A 15,240-nucleotide genomic window follows, 5' to 3' on the forward strand; every position below is an offset into this window, starting at 1 on the left:
ACTGCGGCACGCCAGGCCTCCCTGTCCATCACCAACTGCCGTAGCTTACTCAGACTCATGTCCACTGAGATAGTGATGCCATCCAACCATCTCATCCTCTGTCGTCCCCTTCTCCTTCCACCTTCAATCTTCCCAAGCATCAGGGGCTTTTCAAAAGGGTCAGTTCTTCACATCACTATATGATAAATTAAAATAATAAATTAATAAAAGAAAATTCTAAGCACTGCTTTCAGACTTTTTTCCAAACTTCTCAAGTTCATAGATTATTCCACCCATACATATACATTAAGGACCCATTATTTCAAATACATAGCTTCATTTTCTATGCCTAGATTCTTTTATGCTCTACCTGACAAATTTTGAAGTAAGTTTGGGGTACCTTTTGGAGAAAGGGAAAGTTTTGTAAAATAATTTTTCAGTCACGGGATGCTGGTAATGTTTAACATTCTGATCATGATGGTATTTACATGGGTGGGTACATTTTCTCTAAATTCATCAAGCATAAATTTAGAGAAAATGTAATGCATAAGAAAAGTTTGAAATGAAAAGCTTAAAACAAAATCAAAACTCTCTTATCCAGTATTTAAAACCTATGCAAAATATTAATTCTCCTGAAGTCTTCCCTGGTCTCCTGGAGAGCAATATGGCCATGCCTATGTCTCAGTTGTAAAACTTAATATATTTTATGATAATTACTCATGTGTGTGTGTGTATGTGTATGCAAACACACATGTATGTGTGTGTTTCCTTCACTGTCCAGACTGGAAATAGAACACTGACTCTTTCAGTTCTTGGCACTCTGCAAGCACATGTCTGTTACCAACAAGCATATATTCAGTGAAAATTGGAAAGAAAAAAAAATGTGCAGAATCACTATGTTTAGGAATGGTCCACATTGGCCCTGGTTTCTTTCTCCTGGCATCTTACTGCTAGCCATTCTTTCCTAGCTTGAGCATATCAGAAGCTACATTATCAAAATAAGTACTTTATTCCCTTTCATTCTTTGCTTGACTACCAATAACACTTTGATCCACTTTTTAATGCAATGGAACCTGTCCCAGCCACATGAGAAATGCAGAGATGTGTCCTAGCAGAGGTAGTTCCTAAGATTTTTGAGATGATATAAATGTTAGAGAGAAACAAAATGATCCAGTGCATCAGGAACTTTATGGGCAGAGTCACTGGAATACCTTAAGTTCTTTGCATTCTATGGCTTTCTTTAGAATAGACTTTTATTTTAAATGGTGAATGGAATCTTGAGAAAAATAATTTATTACATATAATCATACCTGGAGGGTGAAATCATTGTGAACTTAGAACTTAGGCTACTGCTTTGGTGAGACTATTGTAGTTGGTGCTACTACATAATTCTACTGGAAAATTTGGGTATGGATTTAACTTGCCTACCCTTCCCTACTATTGATTTATGGTCATGATTAAACTCTATAATATTTACTGTACTCATTTGGTGGTTTTAAGACCAATGATCGTGTTGACAATATTAATTTCAGTTGATATAGACAGTTTTAATTTCAATATTTGAATTTAACAGAGATGAACATTATATGTACTATTGTGGGCAATAACCCTTAGAAGAAATAGAGTGGCCATCATAGTCAAAAAAAAAAAAAAAAAATAGTTCAAAATAAAGTACTTGGATGCAATCTCAAAAACAATAGAATGATCTCTTTTTGTTTCCAAGACAAACTATTCAGTATCACAGTAATCCAAGTCTATGCCCCAACCAGTAATGCTGAAGAAGCTGAAGTTGGACAGTTCTATGAAAACCTACAAAATTGTCTAGAACTAACACCCCAAAAATATGTCCTTTTTATTATAGGGGACTGGAATGTAAAAGTCATGAAATTAAAAGAGGCTTACTCCTTGGAAAGAAAGTTATGACCAACCCAGATAGCATATTCAAAAGCAGAGACATTACTTTGCCAACAAAGGTCCGTCTAGTCAAGGCTATGGTTTTTCCTGTGGTCATGTATGGATGTGAGAGTTGGACTGTGAAGAAAGCGAGCGCCGAACAACTGATGCTTTTGAACTGTGGTGTTGGAGAAGACTCTTGAGAGTCCCTTGGACTGCAAGGAGATCCAGCCAGTCCTTTCTAAAGGATATCAGTCCTGGGTATTCTTTGGAAGGAATGATGCTGAAGCTGAAACTCCAGTACTTTGGCCACTTCATGCGAAGAGTTGACTCATTGGAAAAGACTCTGATGCTGGGAGAGATTGGGGACAGGAGGAGAAGGGGACGACAGAGGATGAGATGGCTGGATGGCATCACCGACTCGATGGATGTGAGTTTGAGTGAACTTTGGGAGTTGATGATGGACAAAGAGGCCTGACATGCTGCGATTCATGGGGTGGCAAAGAGTCAGACACAACTGAGCGACTGAACTAAACTGGAATGCAAAAGTAGGAGTCAAGAGCTACCTGGAGTAACAGGCAAATTTGGCCTTAGATTACAGAATGAAGCAGGGCCAAAGGCTAACAGAGTTTTGCCAAGAGAACGCACTGGTCAGAGCAAAACCCTCTTGCAACAACACAAGAGAAGACTCTACACATAGACATCACCAAATCAGTTCAGTTCCATTCAGTTGCTTAGTCATGTCCAACTTTTTGTGACCCCATGAACCGCAGCACGCCAGGCCCCTGTCCATCAGCAACTGCTGGAGTCTACCCAAACCCATGTCCATTGAGTCACTGATGCCATCCAACCATCTCATCCTCTGTTGTCCCCTGCTCCTGCCTTCAATCTTTCCCAGCATCAGGGTCTTTTCAAATGAGTCAGCTCTTCACAGCAGGTGGCCAAAGTATTGGAGTTTCAGCTTCAGCGTCAATCTTTCTAATGAACAGTCAGGACTGATCTCCTTTTGGATGGGCTGGTTGAATCTCTTTGCAGTCCAAGGGACTCTCAAGAGTCTTCTCCAACATCACAGTTCAAATGCATCAAATGAATAGTCAATACTAAAATCAGATTGATTATATTATTTGCAGCCAAAGATGGAGCAGCTCTGTACAGTCAGCAAAAACAAGCCTGGGAGCTGACTGTGTCTCAGATCATGAACTTCTTATTGCCAAATTCATTCTTAAATTGAAGTAGGGAAATCCACTAGACCATTCAGGAATGACCTAAATCAAATCCCTTATGATTATACAGTGGAAGTGAGAAATACATTGAAGGGATTAGACCTGATAGAGTGCCTGAAGAGCTATGGACAGAGGTTCCTGACATTGTACAGGAGGCAGTGATCAATGAAATCCCCAAGAAAAAGAAATGCAAAGAGGCAAAATGTCTGTCTGAGGAGGCCTTACAAATAGCTGAGAAAAGAAGAGAAGCTAAAAGAAAAGGAAAAAAGGAAAGATATACCCATTTCAGTGCAAAGTCCCAAAGAATAGCAAAGAGAGAGAGAGAGAGAAAAAAAAAAGCCTTCCTCAGCAATCATTGCAAAGAAATAGAGGAAAACAGGAGAATGGTAAAGACTAGAGATATCTTCCAGAAAATTAGAAATACCAAGGAAACATTTCATGCAAAGATGGGCTCAATAAAGAACAGAAATGGTATGGACCTAACAGAAACAGAAGATATTAAGAAGAGATGGCAAAAATACACAGAAGAACTATACACAAAAGATCTTCACGACCCAGATAATCATGATGGTGTGATCACTCACCTAGAGCCAGACATCCTGGAAGGCAAAGTAAAGTGGGCCTTAGAAAGCATTACTATGAACAAAGATAGTGGAGGTGATGGAATTCCAGTTAAGCTCTTTCAAATCCTAAAAGATGATACTGTGAAGTGCTGCACTCAATATGCCAGCAAATCTGGAAAACTCAGCAGTGGCCACAGGACTTGAAAAGGTCAGTTTTCATTTCAATCCCAAAGAAAAGCAATGCCAAAGAATGTTTGAACTACCACACAATTGAACTCATCTCACACGCTAGCAAAGTAATGCTCAGAATTCTCCAAAACAGGCTTCAACAGTACATGAACTATGAACTTCCAGATGTTCAAGTTGGTTTTAAAAAAGGCAGAAGAACCAGAGATCAAATTGCCAACATCCGCTGAATCACATTAAAAGCAAGAGAGTTCCAGAAAAACCGCTACTTTTGCTTTATCAACTATGCCAAAGGCTTTGACTGTGTAGATCACAACAAACTGTGGAAAATTCTTCAAGACATGGGAGTACAAGACCACCTGACCTGTCTCTTGAGAAATCTGTATGCAGGTGAGTAAGCAACAGTTAGAACTGGATATAGAACAATCAGATCAGATCAGATCAGTCGCTTAGTCATGTCCGACTGCTTGCAACCCCATGAATCGCAGCACGCCAGGCCTCCCTGTCCATCACCAACTCCCAGGGTTCACCCAGACTCACGTCCATCGAGTCAGTGATGCCATCCAGCCATCTCATCCTCTGTCATCCCCTTCTCCTCTTGCCCTCAATCCCTCCCAGCATCAGAGTCTTTTCCAATGAGTCAACTCTTCGCATGAGGTGGCCAAAGTACTGGAGTTTCAGCTTTAGCATCATTCCTTCCAAAGAAATCCCAGGGCTGATCTCCTTCAGAATGGACTGGTTGGATCTCCTTGCAGTCCAAGGGACTCTCAAGAGTCTTCTCCAACACCACAGTTCAAAAGCAGCAATTCTTCGGCACTCAGCCTTCTTCACAGTCCAACTCTCACATCCATACATGACCACAGGAAAAACCATAGCCTTGACTAGACGGACCTTTGTTGTCAAAGTAATGTCTCTGCTTTTGAATATGCTATCTAGGTTGGTCATAATTTTCCTTCCAAGAAGTAAGCGTCTTTTAATTTCATGGCTGCAGTCACCATCTGCAGTGATTTTGGAGTGCAAAAATATAAAGTCTGACACTGTTTCCCCATCTATTTGCTATGAAATGATGGGACCGGATGCCATGATCTTCGTTTTCTGAATGTTGAGCTTGAAACCAACTTTTTCACTCTCCACTTTCACTTTCATCAACAGGCTTTTTAGTTCCTCTTCACTTTCTGCCATAAGGGTGGTGTCATCTGCATATCTGAAGTTAATGATATTTCTCCCAGCAATCTTGATTCCAGCTTGTGCTTCTTCCAGTCCAGCATTTCTGATGATGTACTCTGCATATAAGTTAAATAAGCAGGGGGACAATATACAGCCTTGACATACTCCTTTTCCTATTTGGAACCAGTCTGTTGTTGCATGTCCAGTTCGAACTGTTGCTTCCTGAACTGCATACAAATTTCTCAAGAGGCAGATCAGGTGTTCTGGTATTCCCTTCTCTTTCAGAATTTTCCACAGTTTATTGTGATCCACACAGTCAAAGGCTTTGGCATAGTCAATAAAGCAGAAATAGATGTTTTTCTGGAACTCTCTTGCTTTTTCCATGATCCAGCGGATGTTGGCAATTTGATCTCTGGTTCCTCTGCCTTTTCTAAAACCAACTTGAACATCAGGAAGTTCACGGTTCACATATTGCTGAAGCCTGGCATGGAGAATTTTGAGCATTACTTTACTAGTGTGTGAGATGAGTGCAATTGTGTGGTAGTTTGAGCATTCTTTGGCATTGTCTTTCTTTGGGATTGGAATGAAAACTGACCTTTTCCAGTCCTGTGGCCACTCCTGAGTTTTCCAAATTTGCTGGCATATTGAGTGCAGCACTTTCACAGCATCATCTTTCAGGATTTGAAATAGCTCAACTGGAATTCTATCGCCTCCACTAGTTTTGTTCATAGTGATGCTTTCTAAGGCCCACTTGACTTCACACTGCAGGATGTCTGGCTCTAGTTCAGTGATCACACCATTGTGATTATCTTGGTTGTTAAGATCTTTTTTGTACAGTTCTTCTGTGTACTCTTGCCATCTCTTCTTAATATCTTCTGCTTCTGTTAGGTCCATATCATTTCTGTCCTTTATCGAGCCCATCTTTGCATGAAATGTTCCTTTGGTATCTCTGATTTTCTTGAAGAGATCTCTAGTCTTTCCCATTCTGTTTTTTCCTCTATTTCTTTGCCTTGATTACTGAGGAAGGCTTTCTTATCTCTTCTTGCTATTCTTTGGAACTCTGGATTCAGATGCTTATATCTTTCCTTTTCTCCTTTGCTTTTTGCTTCTCTTCTTTTCACAGCTATTTGTAAGGCCTCCCCAGACAGCCATTTTGCTTTTTTGCATTTCTTTTCCATGGGGATGGTCTTGATCCCTGTCTCCTGTTCAGTGTCACGAACCTCATTCCATAGTTCATCAGGCACTCTACCTATCAGATCCAGCCCCTTACATCTATTTCTCACTTTCACTGTATAATCAGGGATTTGATTTAGGTCATACCTGAATGGTCTAGTGGTTTTCCCTACTTTCTTCAATTTAAGTCTGAATTTGGCAATAAGGAGTTCATGGTCTGAGCCACAGTCAGCTCCTGGTCTTGTTTGTGTTGACTGTATAGAGCTTCCTCATCTTTGGCTGCAAAGAATATAATCAATCTGATTTTGGTGTTGACCATCTGGTGATGTCCATGTGTAGAGTCTTTTCTTGTGTTGTTGGAAGAGGGTGTTTGTTATGACCAGTGCATTTTCTTGGCAAAACTCTATTAGTCTTTGCCCTGCTTCATTCCATATTCCAAGGCCAAATTTGCCTGTTACTCTAGGTGTTTCTTAACTTCATACTTTTGCATTCCAGTCCCCTATAATGAAAAGGACATCTTTTTTCGGTGTTAGTTCTAAAAGGTCTTGTAGGTCTTTACAGAACCGTTCAACTTCAGCTTCTTCAGCATTACTGGTTGGGGCATAGACTTGGATTACTGTGATATTGAATGGTTTGCCTTGGAAATGAACAGAGATCATTCTGTTGTTTTTGAGATTGCATCCAAGTACTGCATTTTGGACTCTTTTGTTGACCATGATGGCTACTTCATTTCTTCTGAGGGATTCCTGCCCGCAGTAGTAGATATAATGGTCATCTGAGTTAAATTCACCCATTCTAGTCCATTTCAGTTCGCTGATTCCTAGATTGTCGACATTCACTCTTGCCATCTCTTGTTTGACCACTTCCAATTTGCCTTGACTCATGGACTTGACATTCCAGGTTCCTATGCAATATTGCTCTTTACAGCATCGGACCTTGCTTTTATCACCAGGCACATCCACAGCTGGGTATTCTTTTTGCTTTGGCTCCATCCCTTATGTCTTTCTGGAGTTATTTCTCCACTGATCTCCAGTAGCATATTGGGCACCTACTGACCTTGGGAGTTCCTCTTTCACTATCCTATCATTTTGCCTTTTCATACTGTTCATGGGGTTCTCAAGGCAAGAATACTGAAGTGGTTTGCCATTCCCTTCTCCAGTGGACCACATTCTGTCAGATCTCTCCACCATGACCCGCCCATTGGGTTCCCCCATGGGCATGGCTTAGTTTCATTGAGTTAGACAAGGCTGTGGTCCTAGTGTGATTAGATTGACCAGTTTTCTGTGCATATGGTTTCAGTATGTTTGCCCTCTGATGCCCTCTTGCAACACCTACCATCTTACTTGGGTTTCTTGTACCTTGGAAGAGAGGTATCTCCTCACCGCCACCCTTCCTGACCTTCAACGTGGGATAGCTCCTCTAGCTTATTTAACTTATATGCAAATTATATCATGTGATATGCCTGGCTGGATGAAGCACAAGCTGGAATCAAGATTGCTGGGAGAAATGTCAATAACTTCACATATGCAGATGATACCACCCTTATGGCAGAAAATAAAGAACTAAAGAGTCTCTTGATAAAAGTGAAAGAAGAGACTGAAAAAGTTGGCTTAAAATTCAACATTCCATAAAACTAAGATCATGCCATCTGGTCCTATCACTTTATGGCAAACAGATGGTGACTTCAGCCATGAAATTAAAAGACTCTTGCTCCTTGGAAGAAAAGCTATGACAAACTTAGACAACATATTAAAAAGCAGAGACATTACTTTGCTGACAAAGGTCTATCTAGTCAAAGATATGATTTTTCCAGTAGTCATGTATGGATGTGAGAGCTGGGCTATAAAGAAAGATAAGTGCTGAAGAATTGATGTTTTTGAACTGTGGTGTTGGAGAAGACTCTTGAGAGTCCCTCGGACTGCTAGGGGATCCAACCAGTCCATCCTAAAGGAGATCAGTCCTAGTGTTCATTGGAAGGACTGATGTTGAAGCTGAAACTCCAACACTTTGGCCACCTAATATGAAGAACTAACTCATTAGATAAAACCCTGTTGCTGGGAAAGATTGAAGCCAGGAGGAGAAGGGGACTACAGAGGATGAGATAGTTGGATGGCATCACTGACTCAGTGGACATGAGTTTGAGTAGGCTCCTGGAGTTGGTGATGGGCAGGGAAGACTGGAGTGCTACAGTCCACGGAGGCACAAAGAGTTGGACACTACTGAGCAACTGAACTGAACTGACCCCAGAAAATCACTATGTAGATGTGACCTCAGTTGAAAATGAAGAAGAAATGGGTTTGTAGAAAGCTATGTGTTTCTTCCCTTGTCCACAGGGAGGGAGAAAAGAGTTGATTTGTGGCAATTCTACTATTTGCATCAAGAATGGTTCCCTTTGACCTTTAAGTTCTATGCATCTACAATTTAATTTCCATGGAATAAACTTTTATTTTGACTCTCTGTATATAATAACAACAACAACAACAAAAATCAAAAGGATAAACTTTTTCAAATGAATGTCAACTCCCATCAACCTAAAAAGATCAGGTTAAAATGTATTAAACTTCCAAAGAATCTGAGCTATTTCAATAAATTTGATGAGTCGCAAACTGTAAATTTACAACAGAGGCTAGACTCATAATAGCCCTCAAGCCTTGATGGAATGCCTACAGTCAGTTGAGTCGCTCCGTTGTGTCTGATTTTTTGCGATCCCATGAATCACAGCAAGCCAAACCTCCCTGTCCATCACCAACTCCCGGAGTCCACCCAAACCCATGTCCATCAAGTCAGTGATTCCATCCAGCCTTCTCATCCTCTGTCATCCCCTTCTCCTCCTGCCCTCAATCCTTCCCATCATCAAGGTCTTTTCCAGTGAGTCAACTCTTTGTATAAGGTGGCCAAAGTATTGGAGTTTCAGCTTCAACATCAGTCCCCCCAATGAACACCCAGGACTGATCTCCTTTAGGATGGACTGGCTGGATATTCTTGAAGTCCAGGGGACTCTCAAGAGTCTTCTCCAACACCACAGTTCAAAAGCATCAATTCTTTGGCACTCAGCTTTCCTCACTGTCCAACTCTCACATCCATATATGACTACTGGAAAAACCATAGCCTTGACTAGACGGACCTTTGTTGGCAAAGTAATGTCTCTGCTTTTAAATATGCCATCTAGGTTGGTCATAACTTTCCTTCCAAGGATGGAATGGCTACAAATTATGTAAAATTCTAAGCAGTTGAGAAATTCCATGCAGAGAGCAAGGACATGCCTTAAGATGGAATCACCTGTTTTTGTGTGTTAAAAAAAAAGAAGATGAAAATAAACGCTACTAAGCTGGTTATAATGTATACTTTTTTTTTAATGATTGCTTAAAAGGAATAATAATTAGAATAATAATACTGAGCTTTTAGAAAATGTTTTTTATCTTCAAAGCATTTCACAAAATATATGTGGTTAATCTAGGTACCTAAAAGCAACTTGCTGAAATATTTTGCTTTACAGCAGATGCATTTCAGAAGATTTTGACTCATCTTTACATTTTCTTGGATGTAGCTCTTTATGTTTAAAAAAAAAAGTGGCTGCAGAAAATAAAATCTACCAAAGCCTTGCTTTTTAATGCAAATAAGCTTCTTTCTATTCTTCCTACAGGAAAGAAATGTTCAGTTGAAACTGACTATAAGCCCAATTCTGTTGAATCTTTGTAAGAAAGGTCATTTTGTATAGGACTGCGGTTCAACTGTTCTCTGTCTCCACTCAGGTCCAAACAAATAGAAATAGGCTTAAACGGCAAAGGGCTAAGTAAATATATTTTTAGATATATTTACTAATGTACAAGAATTCAATTCACTTAAGATAAAAATCTTTACTGAAAGTAGTCATTTAGTGGAAACTGAGCTGGAAGTTATTATTTTGATGGCATAGGATCCTTTTTCCAACTGCTTCTGGAAAAGCATTTTCAGATACAGCCAGCGTTGACCTTCCAGGAGAACACACAAATGTTAAGTGGAAGAATCAGGGTAGGCCTGCCTGCAGCAGACTCTGGGGTGGCAGGTGAACTGCCAGGTACCTCTGCTCGGGGTCGCATTCCCCTGCATTTAATGAGACTCAGAGTTAATGCCTCTCTTCCAAACTGTATAGCAATACAAGACGCCAGCCCAGCACTCCTTTTCATTGGTTCCTTTCTCTCTTTTAATTTAAAAAGATGACAACAGCAATGAATGTTAATTGTTGAAAAATTAAATTTAGGGAGATAAATAGGGCAGAAAGAAAAGCGAAAATCTCCCTTTCCTCTATCACAGATGATGTTACTAAATTCTTCTGCACCTTCCCAACACACTGATAACTTATTTAACAAAAACAAAGGTTCTTACTATACTTATATAAGCTAATATTTTACAAAACCTGGTATATAGCCTTATAACTTTTCATGAAAATATAAATTTATACACCACTGTTCTGATTGTTATAGGCATTTTATTTAATATCATTTACTAAATATAATGATTCTCAAATTTACCATCTCATAAAAATCACCTGGAGAACTGCTTAAAATATACAGTGATATATCCCTATTCCAGATGTACTGCATTAGAGAATCTCTAGGAAAGTGTCTTAAGAATCTGTATTTTAAACCAAGTTTTCCAGGTTATTTGAGAAACAGTGATTGAAGTTGTGTCTTGTGTTTCATTTAATTCCCATTAAAAAAACAAAAGAAAAGCTATTCAATATTTTACCTCTTCATCATGTTCTAGCCTAATTGTTTCCTTAATTTAAATTCAAAGAGATAGAATTCCTCTCTCACACAGTACGGACATTTAAAACCTTTTAGCATATATTGCCAAAGTATTCTTAATCAGGCTATCATACTTTATGTCTGCAACTACACATGTTATCAGAGCGGTTGCCAGGATCAAGGTAATTGGATGAAGGATGTCTGTATATATTCCCCCTGTGCTTCCAGAACAGGTAACGAGAAGGCCCTTCCATCCTCAAATCAACTGTAAGCTTTAACCTCTGCAGCTAGTCAAATCTGGGGAATGAATTCTAAGCAAGGCCAATTCATTTTGCATAAAGTGTCAGATATATAAATTAGAAAAGGATTCTTTGTTTACTCCCCTCTTTTCCAAAATGTTAAAACTTTACATACTCAATGGTAAAGAATATGCCTGCAATGCAGGAGACAAAGGAGTCACAGACTCAGTCCTTGGGTAGGGAAGATCCCCTGGAGGAGGAAATAGCAACCCGCTTCAATATTCTTGCCTGGAAAATCCCATGGACAGAGGAATCTGGTGGGCTACAGTCCGTTGAGTCACAAAGAGTCAGGCATGACTGAGCATACAGGCACACAGTAGAATTTTGAAAAGTGTGACAATTCTTCTGAATCAAGCATCCTTTAAATTTGGTTACTGGTTAAGTAATATGGGGCAATTATTTAAAAAACAGATGTCCAGACTCACCTGAATCAGTGAAGGAGGTTTCTGGAAATTTGCATTTTTCTAAAACTCCATAGATATTTCCCATGCAGAACCAGGAGAGAAGACCTCTGCTGACCCACACTCCCAGTTTTATGGATGGGAAAAACAGCCCAGGATAGTTCATTGTGGGACCTATGACGATACAAGTGAGTGACAAAGCTGTGATTAGAAACCACATTCCTGTCAGTGGATATATTGTGTTTTCTGGTACTTAACTGTATCTACGATTAGGTCTATGGATTTGTCAAAAAAAATAGACACTCATTAAAATTATAAAAATGAAAGCTACTGTTTTACAAATTCATTTATACTTAGCTATATAAAATTTGATAAAGTAGCTAACCCTGGGTTAATAACCAATAAAATAGCACTTAACCTAATGCTTTTAGGTTTTATAATAAGTATAGCTTACCTATTAAAGGAAAATAAATGTGAATATTTCAGAAGTTTATCCAAATATAAAATGTTTCACGTAACTGCTCATTTGTTTCTCCAAAGATCTCCTGTTTAAACTTTGTCCTTTGTCAATTTTTCTGAAGGTCTGTGAGAAAGCCTCATTGCTGTGCTAATGGTCCTTAAAGATTTTCTTTTCTAGTTATCCAAGTTCTTTCTCTAAACCTGAGCACACGCACTGATAGTGGAGGCACCAAGAACAGGCAGAAAGAAGGGAACAGGAAGGCTTTATAAGGGCATCCGATGCATGAAACATCAGTGTTTAAGTCTAAAATCTTGAAGTTTCTCTATTCTTGATTATGAAATGAGCTTATTCCAAGCGCAGGATCCCTGCTTTGCTTATTCTTCCTTATCTTTTATACTTTAAAATGTGTGTGACTCTAGACTGAATTATATTGCTTACGGTTTCCTAAACAAATATGTGTAATTTTTGCTCCAAGAAAACTCTAAAGTTACATTTAATCTGCATGAGCAATTTGACCCATTCACTTAGGATTACTCAGGTGAAACCTCTTTCTATTGATATATATCTCATTAATGTTATGGAACTTAGTTGCATTTCAATTTCGAGCCAATATTTCCATTACCTTTATCTTTCTCAAAAGATGACTCTTCCGAATTGGAATTTTTCATGGTTGACATCACTTGACAACCTACCATGCTCTTTCTGAGTGATATGAATGGGAATAAATAGCATTTTTTTTTTAACACTGCAAAATGCCTCTTCAATGTTTTTTTGAGGAGAAACCAGTTTATTGCATGAATTTTCCAAAATTTAACTTGAGGGCATTGTGTTTTAATTTATTCAAGTTCAACTTTAAAAGAAAAATACTTTTATCAAGATTGCATGTGCTTGTGTGTGTGTATGTGTGTATATATAAACAGTATCAAGAAAAGAAACAACTTACTAAAGGAACTGATCCTTTATAGATGCATATTTAATAATCATTAATAATTATTCTTACATATAGTATCTACTTCAGATAAATACATATGTACACATGAATTTGTGTATAAATGTAGGCAGGTAGAGTTTGCTAGTCATTGAAACTGAAATAAAATATTTTGAACACCTAGCAGAAACAGCTGTATCCAATTATCTAATTGCTCAAGCCTCTTAAATTCATTAAGTTAAAAACTGATTTCCCCTTTACCCCATCACAACAAAATTTACTTCTTGAGTTGTCAGTTTCCATAAAGACTATCATTATTGTTCACCAACTTCCCCAACACATGGAGAGTCATCAAGTACCTAAGATTTTAATGCTTAAGTTTCTCTCAAGGCTAGATTTTTAACTAATTGCATTCCATTGAGTATAAGTTTTATGGGATATTAATAGGTGTTAACCCCAAAAAGGAGGAAGAGGAGGAGAAGGAAGAAAAGAAAAAGAAAACATTCTGGGGTTGCTACATTTGGAGAATATTACATCATGCAATAAAATCCAAAATTCATTCAGTCATAGAAAATGCAAGAGAGTTCCAGAAAAACACCTACTTCTGCTTTATTGACTATGCCAAATCCTTTGATTATGTGGATCACAATAAACTGTGGGAAATCCTTCAAGAGATGGGAATACAAGACCACCTTACCTGTCTCCTGGCAAATCTGTATGCAGGTTAAGATGCAACAGTTAGAACCGGACATGGAACAACAGACTGGTTCCAAATTGGGAAAGGATTACGTCAAGGTTGTATATTGTTACCCTGCTTATTTAACTTATATGCAGAGTACATCATGCAAAATGCCAGACTAGATGAAGCACAAGCTGGAATCAAGATTGCCAGGAGAAATATCAATAACCTCAGATAAGCAGATGACACCACCCTTAAGGCAGAAAGACAAGAGTAACTAGAGAGCTTTTTGATGAAGTTGAAAGAGGAGAGTGAAAAATCTGGCTTAAAACTAAACATTCAAAAAATGAAGCAAATAGATGGGGAAACAATGGACACAGTGAGAGACTTTTTTGGGGGGGATTTGGGGTCCAAAATCACTGCAGATGGTGACTACAGCCATGAAAATAAAAGACGCTTGCTCCTTGGAAGAAAAGCTATGATCAACTTAGACAGCATATTAAAAAGCACAGACATATTACTTTTCTGACAAAAGTCTGTATAGTCAAAGCTATGGTTTTTCCAGTAGTCATGTATGGATGTGAGAGTTAGACCATAAAGAAGGCTGAGGGCAAACGAAATGATGCTTTCAAACTGTAGTGCTGGAGAAGATTCTTGAGAGTCCCTTGGACTGCAAGGAGATCCAACCAGTCAATCCTAAAGGAAAACAACCCTGAATATTCATAGGAAGGACTAATACTCAAGCTGAAGCTTCAACTTTTGACCACGTGACGTGAAGAGCCGATTCACTAGAAAAGACCTTGATGCTGGGAAAGACTGGGGCAGGAGGAGAAGGGGCAACAGAGGATGAGATGGTTGGATGTCATCACCGACTCAATGGACATGAATTGAGCAAGCTCTGGGAGATGGTGATGGACAGGAAGCCTGGTCTGCTGCAGTCCATGGGGTCACAAAGAGTCAGACACAACTGAGGGACTGAACAACAATCCACGGATTTCTTTTAAATTTTGAAAAATATTCCTTCAGTTCAGTTCAGTTCAGTCACTCAGTCATGTCTGACTCCTTGTGACCCCATGAATCACAGCACGCCAGGCCCCCCTGTCCATCACCAACTCCCAGAGTCCACCCAAACCCATGTCCATCGAGTCGGTGATGCCATCCAGCCATCTCATCCTCTGTCATCCCCTTCTCCTTCTGCTTTCACTCTTTCCCAGCATCAGGGTCTTTTCAAATGAGTCAGCTCTTCTCATCAGGTGGCCAAAGTACTGGAGTTTCAGCTTCAACATCAGTCTTTCCAATGAACACCCAGGACTGATCTGACTGGCTGGATCTTGCAGTCCAAGGGACTCTCAAGAGTCTTCTCCAACACCACAGTTCAATAGCATCAATTCTTCGGTGCTGAGCTTTCTTTATAGTCCAACTCTCACATCCATACATGACCACAGGAAAAACCTGTGGCTTGACTAGATGGACCTTTGTTGGCAAAGTAATGTCTCTGCTTTTGAACATGCTGTCTAGGTTGTTCATAACTTTCTTTCCAAGGAGTAAGTGTCTTTTAATTT

Source organism: Bos indicus x Bos taurus, chromosome 10, assembly GCF_003369695.1.
Source record: "Bos indicus x Bos taurus breed Angus x Brahman F1 hybrid chromosome 10, Bos_hybrid_MaternalHap_v2.0, whole genome shotgun sequence".
NCBI lineage: Eukaryota > Metazoa > Chordata > Mammalia > Artiodactyla > Bovidae > Bos > Bos indicus x Bos taurus.